The sequence below is a fragment of the Aquarana catesbeiana genome, linkage group LG07, assembly GCF_042186555.1.
Source record: "Aquarana catesbeiana isolate 2022-GZ linkage group LG07, ASM4218655v1, whole genome shotgun sequence".
Taxonomy (NCBI): domain Eukaryota; kingdom Metazoa; phylum Chordata; class Amphibia; order Anura; family Ranidae; genus Aquarana; species Aquarana catesbeiana.
The window spans coordinates 57,230,363-57,254,915 of record NC_133330.1 but is presented as its reverse complement, the minus strand read 5'-3'; positions in this window follow the sequence as shown (position 1 = coordinate 57,254,915).

Genomic DNA, 24,553 nt, shown 5'->3' with positions numbered 1-24,553 from the left:
CCAATCAATATACACTTATTGAGTTTTTTTTTTTTAAATATGTAGCAGAATACATATTGGACTAAACTGATGAAGACATTTTTTTTTACTTTTTTTTTATTGGATGTGTTTTATAGCAGAAAATAAAAAATATTGTTTTTTTTTGTTTTTTCATAATTGTCGCTCTTTTTTTGTTTATAGCGCAAAAAAAAAAACGCAGAGGCGATCAAATACCACCAAAAGAAAGCTCCATTTACGGGAAAAAAAAGGACATACATTTTTTTTTTTTTTTTGGGTACAAAGTCCCACAGCTGTACAATTGTCAGTTAAAGTAGCGCAGTGCTGTATCGCAAAAGATGGCCTGGTCCTAAAGGGGGGTAAACCTTCCGGAGCTGAAGCGGTTAAAGTTGTTGTAAACATCAGGCATGAAATATGAACAAAGCAAATCCCTCTATAGATTGTGCTTGTCTCAATTCAGAGCGCTAAGTGTCATTTCTGTCTGCTTCATCGTTCCTCTGCTATCTGCATAAGTCATTTTCCTGACACCAGGAGAAAAATAATGACAGGGAGGGACCTCCAGCTGATTGACAGCCTCAGCTCTATTCCTGTGTGCTGTGTGGAGGGCGGTGTGTTTCTTCCCTCCAATCAGCTCTCAGAGCTCTCCTCACTGAGCGTAAACTTCAGCTCCCCACCCCATTTTTTTCACATCTCAGAGATCCTGTGTAAATTCTGCACTTTGAATGGATGTGAGGGAAAGATTGCTGCAGATAGACAGGTACAACTCACATAGGAGGATTTCTTTCATCTCTGTATATCACCTGAGGCCAGTCACTTCATTGGGCATATGTAAAGGTTTAACTTTAAGCCTGGGTTCACACTAGTGTGGTCTCTGACGTCGCATGTGATTCGAACCCGCACTGCAGGTGCCGATCACATGCGATGTCTGAGCAATGCGAGTTCAGCCATACAGTTATATGGCTGAACTTGCATTGGATTCACACAGAAAAAGATGCAGGGACTTGTTTTTCCCCGCACTAGAATCGGATCGCATGGGTGTTCTCACCTATGCAATCCGATTCCTGTGCGAGTTCACAGTTCTCATTGCGATCTGTGAACCGATCTGGGGGTGTAATTAACAATGTATTGACACCCGCAGCGGTTCGCAGAAGGCAGTGTGAACTGCCTGCGGGAGAGGAGCGATGCAGGAACAGGCTCTGTAATAGCATTGGTTCCCATATTGCACTAATGTGAACCTAGGCTAAGGAAGTGAGGAGGAATCTGTTTTTCGCTCTCAAAAGAGGGATGTGTGTGGAGGAAGTAGTGGCTGTCAATGTCAGTTATTTTTTTTTTTTTTAAATAGATGTAAAATGTCAGTTATTTTTAGTTGTGATAATCATAACCTCATATATACAAACACAATTACATTCTACATACAGTATACAGTGCCTTGAACAAGTATTCGTAGCCCTTGAAATTTTCCAAATTTTGTCAGGTTACAACCAAAAATGTAAATTCTAAATGAGGAACCTGGCACTCTAAAACCTTAGTTTATTAGGTACACATAAAAGGGTACAAGGGGCCAAAAACGTAGTTTATTGGGATTTTATGTGATAGACCAACACGAAGTGGCACATAATTGTGAAGTGGAAGGAAAAAGATAAATGGTTTTCAAAATTTTTCAAATAAATATCTGAAAAAAGTGGCGTACATTTGTATTCAGCCCCCTTTACTCTGATACCCCTAACTAAAATCTAGTGGAACCAATTGCCTTCAGAAGTCACCTAATTAGTAAATAGAATCCACCTGTGTGTAATTTAATCTCAGTATAAATACAACTGTTCTGTGAAGCCCTCGGAAGTTTGTTAGAAAACCTTAGTGAACAAACAGCATCATGAAGGCCAAGGAACACACCAGACAGGTCAGGGATAAAGTTGTGGAGAAGTTTAAAGCAGGGTTAGGCTATAAAAAAAATATCCCAAGCTTTGAACATCTCATGGAGCACTGTTCAATCCATCATCCAAAAATGGAAAGAGTATGACACAACTGCAAACCTACCAAGACATGGTCATCCACCTTTACTGACAGGCCGGGCAAGGAGAGCATTAATCAGAGAAGCAGCCAAGAGGCCCATGGAAAGTCTGGAGGAGCTGCAGAGATTCACAGCTCAGGTGGGAGAATCTGTCCACAGGACAACTATTAGTTGTGCACTCCACAAATCTGGCCTTTATGGAAGAGTGGCAAGAAGAAAGCCATTGTTGAAAGAAAGCCATAAGAAGTCCTGTTTGCAGTTTGTGAGAAGCCATGTGGGGGACACAGCAAACATGTAGAAGAAGGTGCTCTGGTCAGATGAGACCAAAATTCAACTTTTTGGCCTAAAAGCAAAACGCTATGTGTGGCGGAAAACTAACACTGCACATTACCCTGAACACACCATCCCCACTGTGAAACATGATGGTGGCAGCATCATGTTATGGGGATGCTTTTCTTCAGCAGGGACAGGGTAGCTGGTCAGAGTTGATGGGAAGATGGATGGAGCCAAATACAGGGCAATCTTAGAAGAAAATCTGTTAGAGTCTGCAAAAGACTTGAGTCTGGGGCGGAGGTTCACCTTCCAGCAGGACAACGATCCTAAACATACAGCCAGAGCTAAAATGGAATCATTTAAATCAAAGCATATTCACGTGTTAGAATGGCCCAGTCAAAGTCCAGACCAAAATCCAATTGAGAATCTGTGGCAAGACTTGAAAATTGCTGTTCACAAAGTATTGACTCAGGGGGGCTGAATACAAATGCACCCCACACTTTTTACATATTTATTTTTTTAGATTTTGAAAACCATTTATCATTTCCCTTCCACTTCACAATTATGTGCCACTTTGTGTTGGCTATCACCAAAAATACTTTTTCAAGGTACTGTATATCGTTCGCAGTATCTCTTGGCATTATACCACGGCATATGTCCGTTGTGTTACGCTTTAATTATAGTTGATGGGTCTAAACATTGTAACTGCCATCTGATTGTCTACAAAGTCATCATAGCTTGTAATGCTTAATTAATCAGCAATTTCTGCCTCAACAATGATTGCGATTTTTTTTCCTGCTGTTTACACAGCTTTCCCTGTAAAGAACTATTTGTCTTTCCCAGAAAAAATAGTTTGAACTGCTCATCGCTGCAAATTTCACTGGGAAGCAGATGGAGATACAGGAAGCCAAATATTATATAGCCCCACTGAGCACCTATCCGAAGAACACCTGCTAAAGCTTCATTACGGCATAGAAAATCAATTATGCATTACATTTGTTAAATATTAATAAGCCAAAGCCTTCACTGTAAATATTTTTAAATGAGAACAAACATAGGGCAGTGGCTTGCCAGGGAAAATAATGGTTACTTTTCCTGTAAATGTTAATTTTTCAAGTGCACCTGTCATGGGGTCATGTGTTGAAAATGGATGGCTTGTGTCAGTATGTTAAGCCAATATTTTACTCCCAAGCCTGGCAGAAAAGTGCAGCTTGTGGGCCATAATATGGCTCAAAGTGTCATTTGGAAATACAGCTTTTCAGCAAGTGGGATGAGGTCTTCTTCCTCCTGAGCCCGGTGCTATAGGACGCGCGGATGTCTTTTCTGCATTATCTCAAACTCTTGATATCTTTAGTAAATACAAGAAGATCCTATGGCTAAAGCCCCGTACACACGGGCTGAATGTCAGGAGACAACGGCAGGTTTGTATGTCAGCCGGCACACAAGAACACAACAGCTCAGCAGGGGAGATTGCTGTACTAACCTTGCATGGTTAGTACAGCGGCTCTGACTGGAGCTGTTAAGCCTCGTACACACGATCGGATTGTTGGCCAACAAGGCCGTGGACTTTTGTCCGAAGGGCGTTGGCCCAAACTTGTCTTGCATACAAACGGCACACAATTGTTGGCCAACAATCACAAACGTAGTGACGTACTACGTGGTTTTTCAGCTCTTTAGTGCCACCCTTTGGGCTCCTTCTGCTAATTACATGTTAGTAGAAGTTTGGTGAGTGTTAATTCACGCTTTTCAGTTTGTTTCTGAACGGCCGTTCGTCAACCAGCCATGTTGCAGAATCGGAGGAGATAACATGCTATTTATTATTGGCCTTGGAGTTATTGCTTTGACATTATTTTTTTGGTTGAATAATGATTTGTTTTGGCATATTTTCTATATTTTTGGATGCATAGAATGCAATTTTTGCTTAAGTTCTATTGGCAGATAGCATGTCTAATTTTATTTGTTTTCTTTTTTTAATGCTCAATAAAAAAATTGTGGAGAATAATACTTGGCTATGTGTTTTACTTCAAATGACAGTTTGGGAGTAGGCAGTTACATTTTAAAAAATACAATGTAAAATAACAAGGGACACCAACATAGTTGTATCTTTGATCTTAAAAACTACGAGATAATGGTGTTGTGGTAACTTGACCAAAATATATATATATATATATATATATATATATATATATATATATATATATATATATATATATATATATATATATATATATATATAAATATTATTCTTGATATCACTAGAAAAAAAAAGCCTTTGAAAATGTGTTTGCAATAACTCCATCAGTATCACCAGCAAAGCAGCTTCATTATTATCCAATTAAAGAAGAAGAGAATTGTGCGCTGCATTTGGAGATTTCATAATTTGCCACACCACGAATGTTAATTCTCCATTACGAACGCTAGTTTACAAGACCGACCGCTTCTGGCTCGTCCTTGCTTCCGAGCATGCGTGTTTGTACTTTGGACTTTTGTCCGATGATACACACGCTCGGAAAATCCTACATTTGTCCGCGGAAAATTTTAAAACCTGCCATCCAGCATTTGTCCGTGGAAAATCCGACAACAATTGTCCGATGGAGCGTACACACGGTCGGATTTTCCGCCAACAGCCTGTCATCATACATTTCCCGTCGGAAAATCTGATCGTGTGTACGAGGCTTAAGTGTGTACCCAGCTTAAAGGTCTGCATGCAGCCCCTTGGTACTTATGGTGCCCCAGCAGCCAGTAGGGGGAGCAGTGATTTGTAAAGGGTCTGTAATAGCAGTGAACTCAAACAGTCTCATGTAATACATATCCCCATTCTCTAAAGCCTGGTACACACTATTCGTCTTTTTTTTTTATTTTCTTTAATCGAGCGGGCCGAACAAAAGAAAAATTGAGGAGCTCGCTGTACTAACTATGCGATTCCAATCTGAGCTATTGTGTTCTGACAGGGGGACCCCCCCCAACAGAACACACCAGCCAGTGGTGATCAGCCAGCACTGATCAGATGGCGATCGGCTCCTGTTTTTCCAGCATGCCCGTTCAACAGAAGCCAGGACGTTCGACCAGCTTCTGTCGGATAGGCTGCTGTACACAAAGGTCGAATGGTGGCTGGTTTCTGTTGAACCAGCCGATACTGGCCATTATCTGGCCCATGTGTACCAGCCTTAACAGACCCCTGCAGCATATTAGCAGCCTTCAACTAGACATGTATCATAAAAAACCTATAAACCATGCGCTTACTCCAAAAAAGTCATAGATGTAAGCAGCTAACACAACAAATAGAAAATTTGTAATAAATCATATGTAACCAAGTGTAGCGCTAAAGAATGAGAAAGAGAATATTGCTATACCACATATAATAGCAAAATGAATTGTGAAAAGATAGTGTTTTGTATACTTTGTGAACATTCATACATATAGAACACTTATGTTATAAAGCCTTAGGGTCACCAAAAGTGATAACAGGATGTAAAAATGGCAATAAAGTCCAAAACTGAATGTGCAGGTACGATGAACATAAATTTTGCAATGGTGATAAATTCCAAAACATATACTCGTGAGAGATTTCTGTATGTAATCCAACATGTGCTGACAAACACTTGTGCGAAACCGCCACCTAGGTTGACTGGAGGCTTACCAGAAAGTTGGGACCCACCTAGCATACGCTATATGGGTCAAACAGGCTTGGATTGCTCACTGGCAATGAAGGTAGGGAACCAAGGGCTGGGGAATGGTGAAGTTGTAACGTTGCTATCCCAAAGAGGTCTTCTTCATATGGAAGCTCAGACACCAACGGACATTACCCACATGTAATGAAGAAGGGGCTCATAGCGTAATTTCGTAAACCATAAAAAATTTATTAAAAGGAAAAACACTTACATTTCAGAATAAAAAGCGCTTGCAAGTAAAATGGCGGCAGTGGAGTCCTCCCGACGTGTTTCGTCATACAAGACTTCGTCTGGGGAGGAAAAGAGGGTGGCTACATTTCTATATACCGTGAAACTATAGAGGATGAACGTAACCACCCTCTAACAATAAGTTAGATTTTAGCAGCCAAAAAAAAGGAATTTGGAGATGTGAAGGCGGCAGAGAACAATAAAAGGGACTTTTTAAAATTAAGAATACATACTTGAATAGAATTTAGAGTTTAATAGAAGGGTAACAGTGATTGTTTCACAGTGCCAACATCCAAATGTAAGCATACAAAGAGAGGAGCTCCCCTTGGATAGGACTTTAGCGGCACCTGAGTAGGAGTCAAAAGTAGAAAAATAATCATATATTTATTTAGAAAATACAAAGATAAAAACATGTATCATGGAGTGTACATATCAACCATAACTGATATCGCAAGTAGTCGAAATAGATGATAATTGAATTGAATCCTTCACCTGACGCGTTTCGGAGTCTACAACAGATACTCCTTCCTCAGGGGTAGAGAGGATATAGAAACTTTCCAAAGGGCGATGGCGGTCTCCTGTGGCCACTGTGTTGCTTCTGATGCTGTTTTTAATTTTATGGAGTGCGCTATAAGCATCTGATTTCTGCGATTGTAAATTATGTATTTGATAGTTTTCTGTAATACTACACCATGTATTGATGACATGTATAGGCATCTGACTGTACTTACTTTATAGAGTTTCTATATCCTCTCTACCCCTGAGGAAGGAGTATCTCTTGTAGACTCCGAAACACGTCAGGTAAAGGATTCAATTCAATTATCATCTATTTCAACTACTTGCGATATCAGTTATGGTTGATAAGTACAGTCCATGATACATGTTTTCATCTTTGTATTTTCTAAATAAATATATGATTATTGTTCTACTTTTGATTGTGACTCCTACTCAAGTGCCGCTAAAGTCCTATCCAAGGGGAACTCCTCTCTTTGTATGAAGAATTTGGAGTTTAGTGTCATTTAAAAGTGAAGATAGAAAACCCACAAGAAAATTCACAAAAATAAAATTATAAAAAAATATATACAAATTTGACATCTAATCCTTTCCTACTCAAAAAAAAAAAAAAAGTTTGGTCTAGAGACCCCCTTTAACTTCCTCCAGCCAAACAGTGGTTTGTACACTAGGCTCACTTCTTTGTACTTTGTATTTTTTTTGTTCATCTGAATCTTCAATGTGTATCACTTTAAGACAAGAATCTAATAGTTTAAAGGATTGTGTCAGGACAAAATAATCCTCCCCTTTCAGTCCATCTAATTAACTCCTGTAATGGAATTAATCAGAGTCTGGAATAGCGTGATCACTCAGAGCGCTAAAAAAATATACAATCTTCTTCTAAATACAATTACTTTGACAAACTCAATTACACGCCTGACTTACTCCTTAAATTACTGGCTGCTATTGAATCGTTCACAGACTAAGTCCCATTGTTCAAAAAAATCATAAAGTGTTTACAAATATACACAGAAGACGCGCATTATCAGCCACACCGCAAAATTAATTTGACACAATAAAAGCGCGGAGGAGGGGGACCCTCCGACTAGAGATATTACAGGAAATTGTATGGTGGCTGGAGAATGATAAATTAATAAATACTTTGATGAAAGTTATTACAACCACTTAAGTGAGTCTGATGGAGTTGGTAGGTGGTGTTGTGATTTAAAGTGCTTTCAAACCTCAAACCAAAACTGTAACATATTGCAGCTTATCAGTCCTTAGATGTGGTGGCTGCATTTGATTTTTTTTTTTTTTTTTTAGGCTTTTAGCCCTTTATTTCTTTATTTTTCACCTGGTAATCCAGCCAGAAACACACTTTCTGTCCTAGGGTGGCTACACTCACTCCTCCTCTGTATCTATGGAGGAACAACATAGCCATTCCTGCATAGCAGCAGTACTGTCCACCTGTGAAGAGGGTATTACTGAGGAAGAAGGTACTCCTTCGAAACGCGTCAGTAGCAGCGGTCCCGCTGTGCCACCTGGAGACTGTCGGTTTCAGGACTGATTGTCACGAATAGGTGGCTTTTACAAGCAATATTTCCCCACATGTTTGTGAATAGTTTTATTTTGTTTTTATCAATAAATTTACTTGGGATATTGCACAAGGCTGGTTCACTCTCTTTTCTTTACTTTTTTAGTGTTAGATACACTAGTAGACATAGATGGACTTTACATAAGTTAATGACAAATGAAAGCATAAAGAGGACTTTACATAAGTTAATGACAAATTTAAATAATTTTAAGGGAAAAAATAATAAGTGCTCATTTTTTTACCTGCAAAAATATGTGCATTTATTATTTTTTCTCAAAAGCTGAACTTAACCTTTAAAACTAAAGTTTAACACCGCCTAACACAATAAAATAAGTGTGAATACTGCAATGAAGCTAGAGGTGATTGTAGCCATATTAGTGCAATGCAACAAGATCAATTGAGTATTGTCTGTCATACCTTGTATTAGTACTGCTTGGACCTTGAGGGAGGAGGTACACCTAGATTGCCACCTGTCCGGGATTCACCCGGAAGGTTCGGGTTTGGAATCATGCATCCGGGTTTTAGACTGCCACATTATTCAGACTGGACTATGACTTCACAGGGTTGCTGGCTGCAGTTGTCTAAGCTGAGAGTGTCTTTCATGCTGCCCAAAGCCAACAATAATAACCCCCCCAAAACACAGACATGAGAGGAGAGAGGGCTTGATCTGCACCTCTTCCTCCCAGCCCTACCCCTCTGTGTCTGCCCACAATCCTTAGAAAAGAACAGTGTGGGCTGGAAATTTGAAGTCCAGCAGCATCAGATACATCTGGATGAGAGGTGCTGTCTGCCAAGGGGTGAGTGAGCTCACCATCCATCTCTGTCTGTGACTGTAGTCTCCCCCCTTCTATCAGCTGCCTCTGAGTGAGTACACTAAGGTAAATCAGGGTTCTCAGAGCACCCCTTACATCAGAGTTCCCCTTTACACCAGAGGCCACAGTGTTCCCCCTTCAATCAGAGTCCTCTCCGTACATCAGAGTTCTCAGTGTACCCCCTTAAATCAGGGTTCCCAGAGCATCCCTTATGTTAGAGGGCCCAGAGTTCTCCCTTACATCAGAGTCTGCAGAGTCCCTCTTTACAGTGTAAGGGAATTCTGCGAGTTCAGATGTAAAGGGGAACTCTGTGGACTCTGATGTAGAGGGGGACTCTAATTATTAACTTCATATGATTAGAAATATTATTTAATAGCAAAATATATGTATAACTTATACTACAAAAAAAATTGCTGTGTGACGCTAAAGTGTTTGGGTTTGACTTGAAGAAAAGGTGGCAACCCTAGGTACACCCCGAAAATGTACCTAAAAATTTGGATGTTAGTGCAAATTAAAAAAAGTATCACGGAGGACAGTACTCAATTGTAATGAAGCTTGAAAACTGAAAGAAATGATTGGTAACAATTTATTTGCAATGAAAAACCTGCAGCAAAATCTTCAGGCCGTAACTTTTCTATACCGGATATGTAGGTGTATGATAACTGTATACCAGCTGTCCATACACAGCGAATTTTAGGTAAGATTTGGTGAACCAAGCATAACATCCTAGGCAGGAAAACAATCACTGATGACCAGTACAGTTTGGAAACATTGGTAGAAATTATTTTCCATTTTGTTTGAAAATCATTCCCTGCAAATGATCATTTCTGTGATATGCTATCAGCACAAACAATTGTACAGCACAGAGAATAATTACAATCTAAAAGGTAGACTTGACTTCTATTTGTTTAAAGCACAAGCAATTGGTCATCTTAAAATTGCACAAGCTCTTTAACAGAAATATAACTTTTGCTGAATTTTTGTTGAGCATTAACCTGTGCATATCCAGCTGAAGACAGTCATTAGTAAAAATGAAAAGTATTTGAATGCTAGAATCCTACTGGATAAACATACTGAGGATATACAGTAAGTACATATCAGACCTATGCTTTGCAGTAATATGCAGTAAAATATATTTTTTATGCATGTTACTGCATCATATAATATAACACATCACTTTGTGTGTATTTAGAATGCAACTCACATTTGGGTGACAAAAATTCTTAATGGTACCCCAAATGCACTAAGAAAGCAGGCATTTTGTCGCACTTCAAAAAACTTGGAAAATGCGCCAAAGTCACCTGCAAAAAAAGGCACAGGAGCTACTTTGGTGCCTTTTTAGGGCGGAGGGCATCCCATTGGTGTTGCTCCAAAACCCGTGGCAACAAAACACTCAAAAAAATCTGTAGGAGAAAAAGTTGACACTCCCGTGTCGCAATATGTGAATGCGGCCCAATAGTTAATGAGGGTGAGTACAATATTGAACAGCATAATGACTAGCTAGTGTCCAGAATCTGGCTACATCAACAGTCAATACTGTGCTGGCGTTGATGTGCAAGGTACCACTAGACCTTGTGTGTCCTGCAAAGGTTTCCTGTGACAGCTTAACTTGTAGGAGGTTCCTGGTTGGGTGATCAGTTGTATGAGGTGGATGAGGAGCACCATGATAAATGCCTGTGCAGTTCTTGGAAGTGTTCACAAATGTCTAATGCAGATTGGCCCCTGTTGCAGCCTCTCACCCTGTGACTTGCTACTAAGTTACAATGTGACAGTATGGTCACTGGGGGGAGAGGCGACCAAGGTCCATTTACAAGGACCGGAAACGTCCGAAGCGTCCTTTGGCGGTGCAATTTTTTTTTAGATAGTTTACCCCCCCCCCCAGCCCCCCCCCGGGGAGGCCCTTCTGAAGATGTGAACCTCTCCCTCTTTCATGGATCCTCTAATCTACAGGTTGAAGAAGGCAACCACTGTGGCAACCAATGTTGACGAAGGCAACCAATTAAGCACCTAAACGACCACAACATACAGGGATATACAATGTAATACTGACATAAAATCACACACATAGGACGAACTTGATGGACTTGTGTCTTTTTTCGGCCACGCCTACTATGTAACTATGTAACTATACGTAAAGTCCTGGTGGAGGACTCTCCTTTCCTTCAAGGACCCCGCTGACAGGAAGGCTGAAGCGGTCTCCTGCTACAGTATATGTTTACGGTTGCTGGTTCGGCCGTTCTGGCTACGGCCCTCGAGTTGCAAACTCTCACTAAGTGGGCTAAGCTCTTACGCCAGGGTCAGGGTAAGAAGTAGGTCCCCCCTGGTCTACGCGGACCAACTCGTCCAGTGCTGCATTAGAGTGTGCACCTTAAAGCTTTAATTTTCATTATTATTTCATTATTTCATTTTTTTTAATTTTAAAGTTTTCATTTTATTTTATTTTTTCATTATTGTTTACAATTTTATTTTTTTAATATATTTTTTTAGGCGCCCCATTAGGGGGCTTTGGTGAAATATCAGGGGTCTAAACAGGAGGAATCTGCAGCACACAGGGTGATTAGGGTGTGCCCAGGCACACTTGGCACACTCTGTGCACACATCTATGGTGTGATGCATCCTTGGATGTGGTTCCATTGCTTTCAAAACTCTCTGTCTGCAGACAGTCTTCAAAATTCCAATAACTACTCACCCAGTGACTACTTCATTTATACCACAGTTCATGGGTGAACAGCAAATTACCTTCGCTCTAAAATAAATGCATTTTTCATAGTACTACTATACAACATTAGGCAGATTCATGATTCTGTAGAGCTAGACTGCCATCCAGTGCTCAAACATGATAGAACATTAGCAGATCTATGACTATCAATTCCCACTACAGAGTCCTAGCTTGCAGTAGTTGAATGAGACAAGAGAAATTAAATAACTTTGCCATAAGCAACTTTTAATCAATTAAAGCTGAAGTTTACTAAATCCTCAGTCCCCTGTGCTTAAATACTCCTGCAGCATTAATCTTCTAATGATGTGGGTTTTAATATCAACAATACTATGCCCGCTCTTTCCATGTTCTATTCACAGCACCAATACTATGGGTTTCCACATTGCAAAGCATTCAGTGACTGGAGGACGGGCCAATGAATGAAAGGACTGAAGGTTTGTACTGTAAAGAGCAGCCAGAAGCACATGGGACACTTCTTTATTGATAAGTAGCGTCCCTGGTGATGTTTTACTAAACTTCAGCTTTAATTTCCCAGCACCACCTACCAAACCACCAACAGCTGTGTGCTGTTATACCCCAGACTCACCCCACCCTATTGACTTTATATTTTGCAATGTGGAGAATACTCCATGCATGATTAAAGTAGAATTCTGGGATTTACCTACTGTAATTAATCCTAAAAATGCTCCCTTCCCCCTCCCAGGGTTGCCAACTGCCAGTAAATTTACTGACAGTTTATAAAAATCAGTGATTTTTTTTTATAACTGCCAGTAAATATCAGGGGCTGATAATTTCATGCTGTGTTGACTTTTTAAGTGTAAATCAAGCAAATTACTTTGTTATAGGTATTGTCAGTGTGTTCCATATCATGTTTATACTGTTTAAATATTCACTGTGTTAGTTTTTAATAGGAGTTCTGTAATTTCTCAGGTTGGCAGTAAAAAAATGTGCTCCGCCAGTAAATGTTCCATGTTTTGTCAGTAAAAAAATGCTGCAGGAGGTTGGCAACCCTGCCCCCTCCTAACACCTATACTAACTAACCCGTGTAAGAAAGATCTGTATACTTATCTAATTTCAGGCTACTTTGGTCCAGTCATTTGTCAGCATGGAAGCCTATGGATGATATCCCTGCTCCAGGCTTAACTAGCCATTATCCAACATTCTCTCCCCTCTCTGCAGCAGCCACTGGCTAACACAGGGGAGATCACGTGTCCAGACTGGAGTGGCCTGAAAATACGTAATACAGATCCTTCTTACACAGGTTAGTTAGTAAAGTTATTAGGAGGGGGGGAGGGAACATTTTTAAGATTTGTTAGGTATATCTTGAAATTCTACTTAATGGAAACTTGTAGTGCAGGCCTCATGCACAAATGGAGTTTGCCCATCTCTCCCAGACACCTTTCCCCCTGGTAGAAGCAATTTGTCAGAAATACTGCTTGCGTTTATAAACAAGTGTGAATGTGTCTAGATGTGTTTAGGCGCTTGGGCGTTAAAGGGGTTGTAAACCCTTGTGTTTTTTCACTTTAATTCATCCTATGCATTATGGTGAAAAAACTTCTGACACTGACTGGCCCCCTAGCCCCCCCTGTTTTACTCACCTGAGTCCATTCGTTCCCTCACTGGAGAAGCGCTGTACCTCTCTGCCCGGGGTCCTCGGCTCTTGATTGGATAGATTGATAGCAGCGCAGCCATTGGCTCCCGCTGCTGTCAATCAAATCTAATGATGCGGGCGCTGGGGGCGGGGCCGAGTCCGGCATTCTGTGTCTATGGATGCCAATGCTGGACTCGGGAGCATGCCCGCAAGGTAACCCCCAGGGAGAGCACTTCTCCCAAGGGGTTTACCGATGCAAGGAGGAGCTGCGAGTGCTGCTGGGGGACTCCAGGAGACGATGATCGAGTCCACACTGTGCAAAACGAACTGCACGGTGGAGGTAAGTAGGATATGTTTCTTATTTAAGAAAAAACAAGAAAACTAGGGTTTACAAACCCTTTAATTCATTCCATTGGACAAAATAATAATTTATTCTGGCCATTGAAATGAATTAACAATTGGTATTGGTTGGAGAGTACTCATTTTAATAAGTGATGTGGCATGCACATCTCTGAAGAAGAAGGTGCCTCCCTTGAAACGCATTAGCTTGCAAGCCTTTGTCGGTACAGGTCAGGAATCCTTGTTTGTGCTGCCAGTAGAGCCCGGGATGGGTAGGAGGCATCCAAGTAAACTATTTTTCATTGGATTTGCCAGGTAAGCATTCTGACCTATGGCTTGAAAGGGCAACGTCCCCCACCCCCTTTTTTGGTAAAAGCGCTCGCTACCAGGTGTGTGGGGGCATCTTGGGCCATCTGCCATCAGGTGTCAGTGGTTTAGGATCTAAGGCCATTACATGGTCTTTTGTTCATACATTCACAGAATTTTACCAAATAGATATCAAAGCCACAGAGGATACTGCTTTGGCTGCAGTATGTTTTTGAGAAGGATTCCTTCTGAGGTGGCAGTTTCTGTGATTGTGTCTCCCTCTCCTCAAGGGCATTGCTTTAGGACAGGGGTACTGAATTAAAATTCAAGGAGGTCCGGTCGCCAAAATTTTCTTTGGGCCGAGGTCCGAATCTCAAGTCTGTGCTGTGACTCAGAAAGATTGTAGTCACTGTATGTCTATCAAAACATGAGAAATGTACAATTTCCTTAGCATTTCAACAATATTTATTGTCAAGTTTCAGTTACAACATTAAACATGTGGACAGATAGAACTAGGATAGCTTTACATTTGCTCTTGTCTTTGTATGGAAAACAAACAACTATTTTTAACAAAAACAATATGGAAACAAATCAATAACTTTTTAATAAACATAAAAAGCACATCCATTTTTCAAGTAAAAGAATAAGCACCTTCTGACTTAAACAACTAAAGGTGTCAATTTGAAAAAGTGCACAAATTATCCTCGGTTTTGTTTCAATTTTTTTTACCACGTAAAAACCTTCCCTGTCTAGTGAGAAAAATGGGCCTTTGATTGTCCTGCCAGTAGTTTGAATCTTGGCTTAAATTGAGTTACTGCCATTCTCATGCATATATGTAGGTGCTCATTGGTGAGCCTGGAACGATACTTCATTTTAATAATGTTCATAGTAGAGAAAGCTGACTCACAGCTGTACATAGATCCAAACATGGTCAAGGTGTGTAGTGCTACCTTGATTAGACAAGGGAAATCGGTCTCAGGCACAGTCTGTAGCCAGAAGTTAGCCGGATCAGTTCCTCCAAAGTGCTCTCTTAGTGCAACATTTGTTTGCAGGTCAATCATTTCTGTCTGTAGAGATCCCTCATGTGCCCAATTGAAGGTCTGCATCACCTCGTTTGAAAACACTCTAATGCCCCGTACACACGGTCGGATTTTCTGATGGAAAATGTCCGATCGGAGCGTGTTGTCGGAAATTCCGACCGTGTGTGGGCTCCATCGGACATTTTCCATCGGATTTTCCGACACACAAAGTTGGAGAGCAGGAGATAAAATTTTCCGACAACAAAATCCGTTGTCGGAAATTCCGATCGTGTGTACACAAATCCGACGGACAAAGTGCCACGCATGCTCAGAATAAATAAAGAGATGAAAGCTATTGGCCACTGCCCCGTTTATAGTCCCGACGTACGTGTTTTACGTCACCGCGTTTAGAACGATCGGATTTTCCGACAACTTTGTGTGACCGTGTGTATGCAAGACAAGTTTGAGCCAACATCCGTCAGAAAAAATCCTAGGATTTTGTTGTCGGAATGTCCGAACAAAGTCCGACCGTGTGTACGGGGCATAACATCTTTAATGAGGAATGAATTGTGGATGAACAGGAGGATCTGCTGTCCAAGACTGAAGCTATCAAACCTTTTACTGAAGTTTCCAATGAGTTTATTTATGAAGTCAACAAAAGGAGAAACATTTCTCTTTCCTTTCCATGTTCTTTCACCTTTGTGAAATGCAAGCACTCTCCTTGCAGATCTTCCTTGAACAAATCCAGTTTTCTCTGGAAGGAGCGGACAGCGGTAATCAAATCACAGATGGAATTGTTCTTGCCCTGGAGTTTTAAATTGAGTTCATTAAGGTGTGATGTTATGTCCACTAGGAAAGCGATATTATCCAGTGTGCTCTCATCTTGTAAAAACAGTGAAAACTGTCTTGCTTTCTGACTTTTGAGTTGCACTGAGAAAGCCGACACCTCTGTTCGAATGGACCAAAAGCGTTCCAATACATTGCCTTTACTCAGCCATCTAACATTGTTGTGAAGTAAAAGGTCATTTGCATTTGCCTCAGCTTCTTTAGGAAACTCTCTTAGTAAACGATGTTGATGGGATGAGGATACCCTGAGGAAGTTGAAACAAGAGGTATAGGTTAGGACTTTATATGAGACCATGACCATCCGGTACACAGGTCTCCATCCAATTATATCTGAGAAAAATAAGGGGACTAGGGAAAAAAAAAGGGGGGACAATGGGGACTTTATATGAAACACATCACTAGGGCAGGCTGAGTCATCAGATGTAAAAAAGTGTAAATTTATTGATACCACATGAGAAACAAAGTGCAATAGATGATGCTTGCATATAGTCAGTAAATAAGGTACAAAGTATGTAAAACATGGCAGTAGAACATATAATAATAGCATAGTAACATGTTATACATTGTAACATAGGTAGATTGCAGCATCATCAAAATTACACCCCACATGTGTATACGTAATTCATATTGTATTAAAATCCAACTCAGCCTGCCCTAGTGATGTGTTTCATATAAAGTCCCCATTGTCCCCCCTTTTTTTTTTCCCTAGTCCCCTTATTTTTACCCTGAGGAAGTTGATGAGTTTCATCATTGTGTCCATGATTTCTGCAAACTTGTCTGATAGAATGGCACACAGGACAGTCTGGTGAGTAATACAGTGGTAAGAAATAAGGTCAGTGTTGTCCTCTTTCAGTCGTGCCATAGCTCCTCTCTCCTTTCCTACCATGGCAGGGGCACCATCTGCGGTAACTGAGACCACTTTTTTCAGATCGATCTTCCTCTTTCTCAGAATCTCCTTAATGGCCTCATATATGTCTTGTCCTCTTGTGTGTATCTCAAGTGGTGTTACACCTAACAGGTCCTCACAGAGTTCTTTTGTTTCTTTGTGAAAAAATAATATACACCAAAACTTACACTAATATACACCAAAACTTACACTTACATACACCAAAAGCTGGGCATTATCAGTTATATCTGTTGATTCATCAATGGCTAAAGAAATGCATACTGCACTCTGAATCACTGCATCAAGTTGTCCCAATACATCCTCTGTTAATATTTCAGTCTTTTTCGTTGCTGTTGATGCTGACAGTGGGATCTGGTTGATTTTTCCACACGGCTCATCTTTTTGTTTACCCTCAAGTAAAGTTTCAGCAACAGCATTCAAACACTCCTTTACAAATGTACCATCGGTAAATGGTCTTTAGTGTTGCCACAAAATCCATGCTACTTTAAGTGAACATTCATTTGCACACTGCTGGGCTGTAAATGAATGTGAGAGGACTTTGGTGGATCTGTCATAGTGGGCTTTCAGTTCCGTTTTTTTTTTCGTGCCCTCACCTCTGAATGCTGTGGATATGTTTGTGCAAAGGAACTGTGTTTTGTTTCGTAGTGATGCTTCACAAGCCATGCTCTCTGTCGCTTTTGCTACGGTTTCATCCACACACTTTGGTAATACTCTGTAAATGTAAATGTCCCCATTAGTTTTCCCCCTTACATCAGTTGACCCTATTAGAGTAATTAATTACATTGGGTGCCCCATCAGACTACCTCCAAAAATCAGTTGCCAACAGCAGAGTACTCTTTTACATGAAGTATTCTTGTCAGAGTGCCCACTTACATCAGGTTTCTGCAATGGAAGGCCCCCTTACAGTTGGTGTCGCAAAAGTGTGCCCCCTTATATAATTTGTCGCCATCAGTGTGCGCCATTATATAAAGGTCCCCCCTTACCTATGGTGTCCTCATCAGAGTGCCCCCTTACATTAGGTGTCACCATAAGTGTGCCTCCTTACATCAGGTGTCCCCTCCAGATCATGTGTGCCCATCAGAGTGCACTTTAAATTAGGTGTGTTAATCAGAGTGCCCCTTTACATCAATTGTCCCCATCACAGTGCCCTCTTACATCAGGTGTCCCCATCACAGTGCTCCTTTACATCAGGTGCCCCCATCACAGCGCTTCTTTACATCAGGTGTCCCCATCACAGTGCCCCTTTACATCAAGTGTACCCATCACAGTACCCCTTTACATCAGGTGTGCCCATCACAGTGCCCCTTTATATCAGGTGTCCCCATCACAGTGCCCCTTTATATCAGGTGTCTTCATCATAGTGCTCCATTACATCAGGTGTCCCCATCACAGTGCTCCATTACATCAGGTGTCCCCATCACAGTGCTCCTTTACATCAGGTGTCCCCATCACAGTGCCCCTTCACATCAGGTGTCCCCATCACAGTGCTCCATTACATCAGGTGTCCCCATCACAGCGCTTCTTTACATCAGGTGTCCCCATCACAGCGCTTCTTTACATCAGGTGTCCCCATCACAGTGCTTTTTTACATCAGGTGTCCCCATCACAGTGCCCCTTTACATCAGGTGTCCCCATCACAGTGCTTCTTTACATCAGGTGTCCCCATCACAGCGCCCCTTTACATCAGGTGTCCCCATCACAGCGCCCCTTTACATCAGGTGTCCCCATCACAGCGCCCCTTTACATCAGGTGTCCCCATCACAGTGCTTTTTTACATCAGGTGTCCCCATCACAGTGCCCCTTTACATCAGGTGTCCCCATCACAGTGCTTCTTTACATCAGGTGTCCCCATCACAGTGCCCCTTCACATCAGGTGTCCCCATCACAGTGCTCCATTACATCAGGTGTCCCCATCACAGCGCTTCTTTACATCAGGTGTCCCCATCACAGCGCTTCTTTACATCAGGTGTCCCCATCACAGTGCCCCTTTACATCAGGTGTCCCCATCACAGTGCTTCTTTACATCAGGTGTCCCCATCACAGCGCCCCTTTACATCAGGTGTCCCCATCACAGCGCCCCTTTACATCAGGTGTCCCCATCACAGCGCCCCTTTACATCAGGTGTCCCCATCACAGTGCTTTTTTACATCAGGTGTCCCCATCACAGTGCCCCTTTACATCAGGTGTCCCCATCACAGTGCTTCTTTACATCAGGTGTCCCCATCACAGTGCCCCTTCACATCAGGTGTCCCCATCACAGTGCTCCATTACATCAGGTGTCCCCATCACAGCGCTTCTTTACATCAGGTGTCCCCATCACAGCGCTTTTTTACATCAGGTGTCCCCATCACAGTGCCCCTTTACATCAGGTGTCCCCATCACAGTGCTTCTTTACATCAGGTGTCCCCATCACAGTGCCCCTTCACATCAGGTGTCCCCATCACAGTGCTCCATTACATCAGGTGTCCCCATCACAGCGCTTCTTTACATCAGGTGTCCCCATCACAGCGCTTCTTTACATCAGGTGTCCCCATCACAGTGCTCCTTTACATCAGGTGTCCCCATCACAGTGCTTCTTTACATCAGGTGTCCCCATCACAGTGCCCCTTTACATCAAGTGTCCCCATCACAGCGCTTCTTTACATCAGGTATCCCCATCAAAGCGCTTCTTTACATCAGGTGTCCCCATCACAGTGCTCCTTTACATCAGGTGTCCCCATCACAGCGCCCCTTTACATCAGGTGTCCCCATCACAGCGCCCCTTTACATCAGGTGTCCCCATCACAGTGCTCCATTACATCAGGTGTCCCCATCACAGTACCCCTTTACATCAGGTGTCCCCATCACAGTGCCCCTTTTACATTAGGCATTCCCGTCAGAGTGCCCCCTTACATCAGATGTCCCCAGCAGAGTCCCCCTTAACATAAAATGTGCCCATCAGGGTGCCCCTTAACATAAAATAAGGGTCACGCTGATGGGCAAATTTTATGTAAATGGTCACGCTGTTGAGCACATTTTATATTAAGGGGCACTCTGATGGGCACAACAAAACGTGCCCCTTAAGAGTCTCCCTTAACATACAGTAAGCCCATCATTTAACACTTGCCCATCAGAGTGCCCCTTTATTATAAAATGTACCCATCAGTGTTGTTCTTAAAATAAAATATGCCCATCAGAGTGCCCCTTAACATAAAATATGCCTATCAGCGTGCCTCTTAACATAAAATAAGGGTCACGCTGATGGGCACCTTTTATGTTAAGGGGCACTCTGATGAGCAAATTTTATTTTAAGGGGCACGCTGATGGGTATATTTTTAATGTACACACCGATGGGCATATTTTGTTGTGCCCATCAGCGTGCCCCTTAACAAAATATGCCCATCGGTGTTCACATTAAAAATGTACCCATCAGCGTGCACCTAAAAAAATAATTTTTGCCCATCAGAGTGCCCCTTAACATAAAAGATGCCCATCAGCGTGACCCTTATTTTATGTTAAGGGGCACGCTGATGGGCAAATTTTATTTTAAGGGGCACGCTGATGGGTATATTTTTAATGTGCACACGATGGGCATATTTTTTTAAGGGGCACGCTGATGGGCACAACAAAATGTGCCCATCAGTGTGCCCCTTAAAAAAATATGCCCATCAGCGTGCTCCTTACAAAAAAAGCCCAGCAGTGGGCATATTAAAAATATAACCATCAGTGTGCCCCTTATCAAAATATGCCCAACAGTGTGCACAATAAAAATATACCTATGAATGATCACTAGTTAATGTGGCCCACATACCTTGAATGAAGGAGGGCACTGAAATGTTTAACGGGCGGAAGCTGCGAGATATACCCTGCAAGGAGAGCCAGGACCCGGGAATCAAAAACCGCGGGCAGCAAAGGGGGCAGGGCGCGCATGTGACATCACGCCCCTACTCGCAGCCGGTGAGTGTGAGCCCGTCTTTCAACTCCGAGAGACGCGGTCAGGAGCAGGGGGCGGCGCATGCACACAGCGTCACTGGTTGCTGGGGAAACCCGCGGTCCCAGCAAACCAGTGATTGCTGACATTTACAACTACACTGGCGGCATGGCGGTCCAGGCAGAAGCGCCATTCGGTCCGGACTCGGACCGCGGGCCGCCATTTAATGACGGCTGCTTTAGGACATCCCATATAGTCATTATTATGGTTGCTTTGTGTCCCGTGATGTACGATAAAGAAATTAGGATTTTTCCGTCATACTTACCTGGAAAATCCTTTTCTTGGAGTACATCACAGGACACAGAGGTCCCTCCCATCTTTTTGGGGATATTTATTACTTTGCTACAAAACTGAGGTCCTTCCTGTGTAGGAGGGGCTATATAGGGGTGGACTTCCTGTTTGACTATCTGCCAGTGTCCATCCACCAGTAGATGGTGTATAACCCATATAGTCATTATAGTTGCTCTGTGTCCCATGATGTACTCAAAGAAAAGGATTTTACAGGTAAGTATGACGAAAAATCAAAATTTTTGGGGTGTGTACGGGGGTGACATTGGTGCTGACTTCAGTAATATTGGTTTTATTTTACTTGAACACAATTGGATATTACCTTTCTTTTCTACCCCTAGACTTAATGAACCTTCAACCTTTGCAGTGCAAGGGGGCGCCACTGTAATGCCCCGTACAGACGATCGGAATTTCTGACTACTTTTTTTCCGACAGATGTTGGCTCAAACTTGTCTTGCATACACATAGTCGCACAAATGTTCTTGGAAATTCCAATTGGCAAGAACGCGCTGACATACAACACATACGACGAGCCGAGAAAAATGAAGTTCAATAGCCAGTGCGGCTCTTCTGCTTGATTCCGAGCAATTGTCTACACACGCTCGGAATTTACGACAACGGATTTTGTTGTCGGAAAATTTGAGATCCAGCTCTCAAAAATCTGTTGTCGGAAATTCCGACAGCAAATGTCCGATGGAGCCTACACACGGACGGAATTTCCGACAAGCTCACATCGAACATTTGTTGTCTGAAATTCCAATCGCGTGTACGAGGCATAAGAGTGTTTTTTGTGTAATTCCCAGAGTTCAACTTTAAATGGAAATATGTTAAATAGGTTTCTAGATTATATAAAATAAGTAGTCGATGTGATAGCTAGTGACACATTATATATAGTGACATTACTCATAGTAATAGTTGGTGACAGATTATATACAGTGACATTAGCTGGTGTGATAGACTATGACAAATTACATCCAGTGATATTAGTCCATGTGGTAGTCTGTGACAGTTATACAAAGTGATGTTAGTCATAGTAAGAGTTGGTCTTCGGCCCAATCTGAAGAAAAGTCAGGAGAAAGACAATAGAGAAAAAATGAGGGCATACTTCTAAAGACCATTAGATCTCTTTCTTTTTTAACCTTTTTGTTTCAGAATAGATCTATGTAGGTTTCAAACATGTTTAAATTCACTTACTGTTGCAAGCATAAACGACTCTTTTGGTAAAATACTTTCTAAGATTGGTTTTGAAGTTTCCTTGCTAGTTTGAGGTCATGCTTCCCTGTTCTTGATCTAACTAACCCTAGAAAATATTATCTTATCTAAAGAGTAGTTGGTCAACAGTAAGTGAATTTAAATATACTTGGGACAAATACAGATCTATACTAGAACATTTTTTTTTAATTAAGTAATGTACATCTTCCAAGAGCAATTATAAATGTTATGAGAAGTGGCTGTAAGCATGGTGTGGATTACTGCATCAGATAACCCTATGACAATAAATATAATAAGAATTATTGTCCTTTGGTGCCTTAAGCATGGTGTGGATGATCACATCCAATAACTCTCTATGCCTTAGCACTTGGCTTTCAACCACCAAGATGTTACAGGTGGTAATAAAACAGGGTGGTAGGTAGGCCCCTACGACAATAGGTCTTGAAGTGGTAGATGCCAAGAAGTGTTCACTACCAGATGACCAAGATCTCTGTATCCAGAATTGTGGGGCAATTCAGAACCAACAGGAATACTGGAATTCCCATGAGCTTGATCAGGCTTAGTATCCATGACAAAGGTTTTACTGGCAGGTAAACCTATATCAGAGTTTAGCAATTACTCAAAACCACCTTTACAGTGGATGCACCCACACAGAGTGTTATGTTAGGAGACGCATCCAGAGAAGCAGAGCCCATTTGATCACTGAAAGTTGAAGCACATTGGTGGGACGCAGGGACACCTCCCAGCTCCAAAATCCTTGAGCAGACCAAAGGGCCAGTGTTCTTTGCCAGCTGAGAAGCCTGGCATCCATTGTTACTATTTTCCAGGGAGAAACAACTTTCTGGCTAGCAGCAGGGGATAACAGAGCCAACAAACTAAAAATTACATGGTCTGGCAACTCACTTTGATCTCCCTGTGCAGAGACAGAGGAGATTTGTTCCACTGCAAAAGGACCTCCTGCTACAACTTCCTGGTGTGGTGTTGCACATAAGGAATCACTTCAAAGCCCGCTAGAATGAAACGCAAAACTCACATGCAGTGGGGAAAGGATCAACACCTGTGAGCTCACAGTAGCTGAACCTGAAGTCCACAGTTTCTCCAATGGGATGGCCCGTTTGGTGTCCAGGATCAGCTCCAGGTATTCCAGGCAAAGTGACAGAATCAGCAAAGACTTCATTTAAAATCCAGTTTTCCAGAATCTGATAGCTAATGGACAGGTTGGACTTCAGTTCTAAGTAAAAATTTTCATGCAATAGAAAATTTTCCATAGTGTCCACTGGTGTTCCCTTGACTTAAGGGCAGCCAACACTGGCACTATTGTTTTAGCAAAGGAGACATGGCTGGGCTAAAGGGCAAGGCTGCTCCCTGTAAATGGGTACATGAAGGTATGTATCCTTGATATCAATGGACAGAAAGTCCCCCTTATGCAAGGGTGCTACTTCCAAATGAATCAACTCCATTTTTCAGTTGTGAATTTTTGACAAAAACACTCAACGTCTTGAAATCCAAGACAGGTTACTCTCCATTTTTTGACATCATGAAGAGTCTTAGATATAAACCTTTGAAGCTTTTTGCAGCTGTAACTAGAATCACTGCCCCTTGGACCAAGAATCCCTTGATAGCCAGATCTAAATTTGATAACCACTAGGGAGAGAGGCACAGGTAGCAGGCAAATAATCTTGCAGTATCGTTTGTGAAACCTAATTTTGTAGCAAATTTGCAAACCTATTTTTCTGACACATGGGTTAGTCAATAGTCCACAAGTGCTAGAAGTTGTACTCTTACTTTGGGTTGAATAGGTGGGGCCAAAACTTAATGCGGAGGAGGGATTCTCTGCTGGTTCAGCATTCTTATGCCCCGTACACACGGTCGAATTTTCTGATGAAAAATGTCCGATCAGAGCGTGTTGTCGGACATTCCGACCGTGTGTGGGCTCCATCGGACATTTTCCATCGGATTTTCCGACACACAAAGTTTGAGAGCAGGCTATAAAATTTTCTGACAACAAAATCCGATTGCGTCAATTCCGACCGTGAGTGGAAAGTTCCGACGCACAAAGTGCCACGCATGCTCAGATGCTCAGAAGAAATTCCGAGACGGAACAGCTCGGTCTGGTAAAATTAGCGTTCGCAATGGATGCAGCACTTTCGTCACGCTGCAATGTAAAAAATGGTTTAATACAGTTTTGCTGCTCATATTCACACAGACTTCTCTCAAACTTCTTTCTTTATTATTTATCGGGATTCCCTCAATATATTTTGATTTGTCACATCTGACA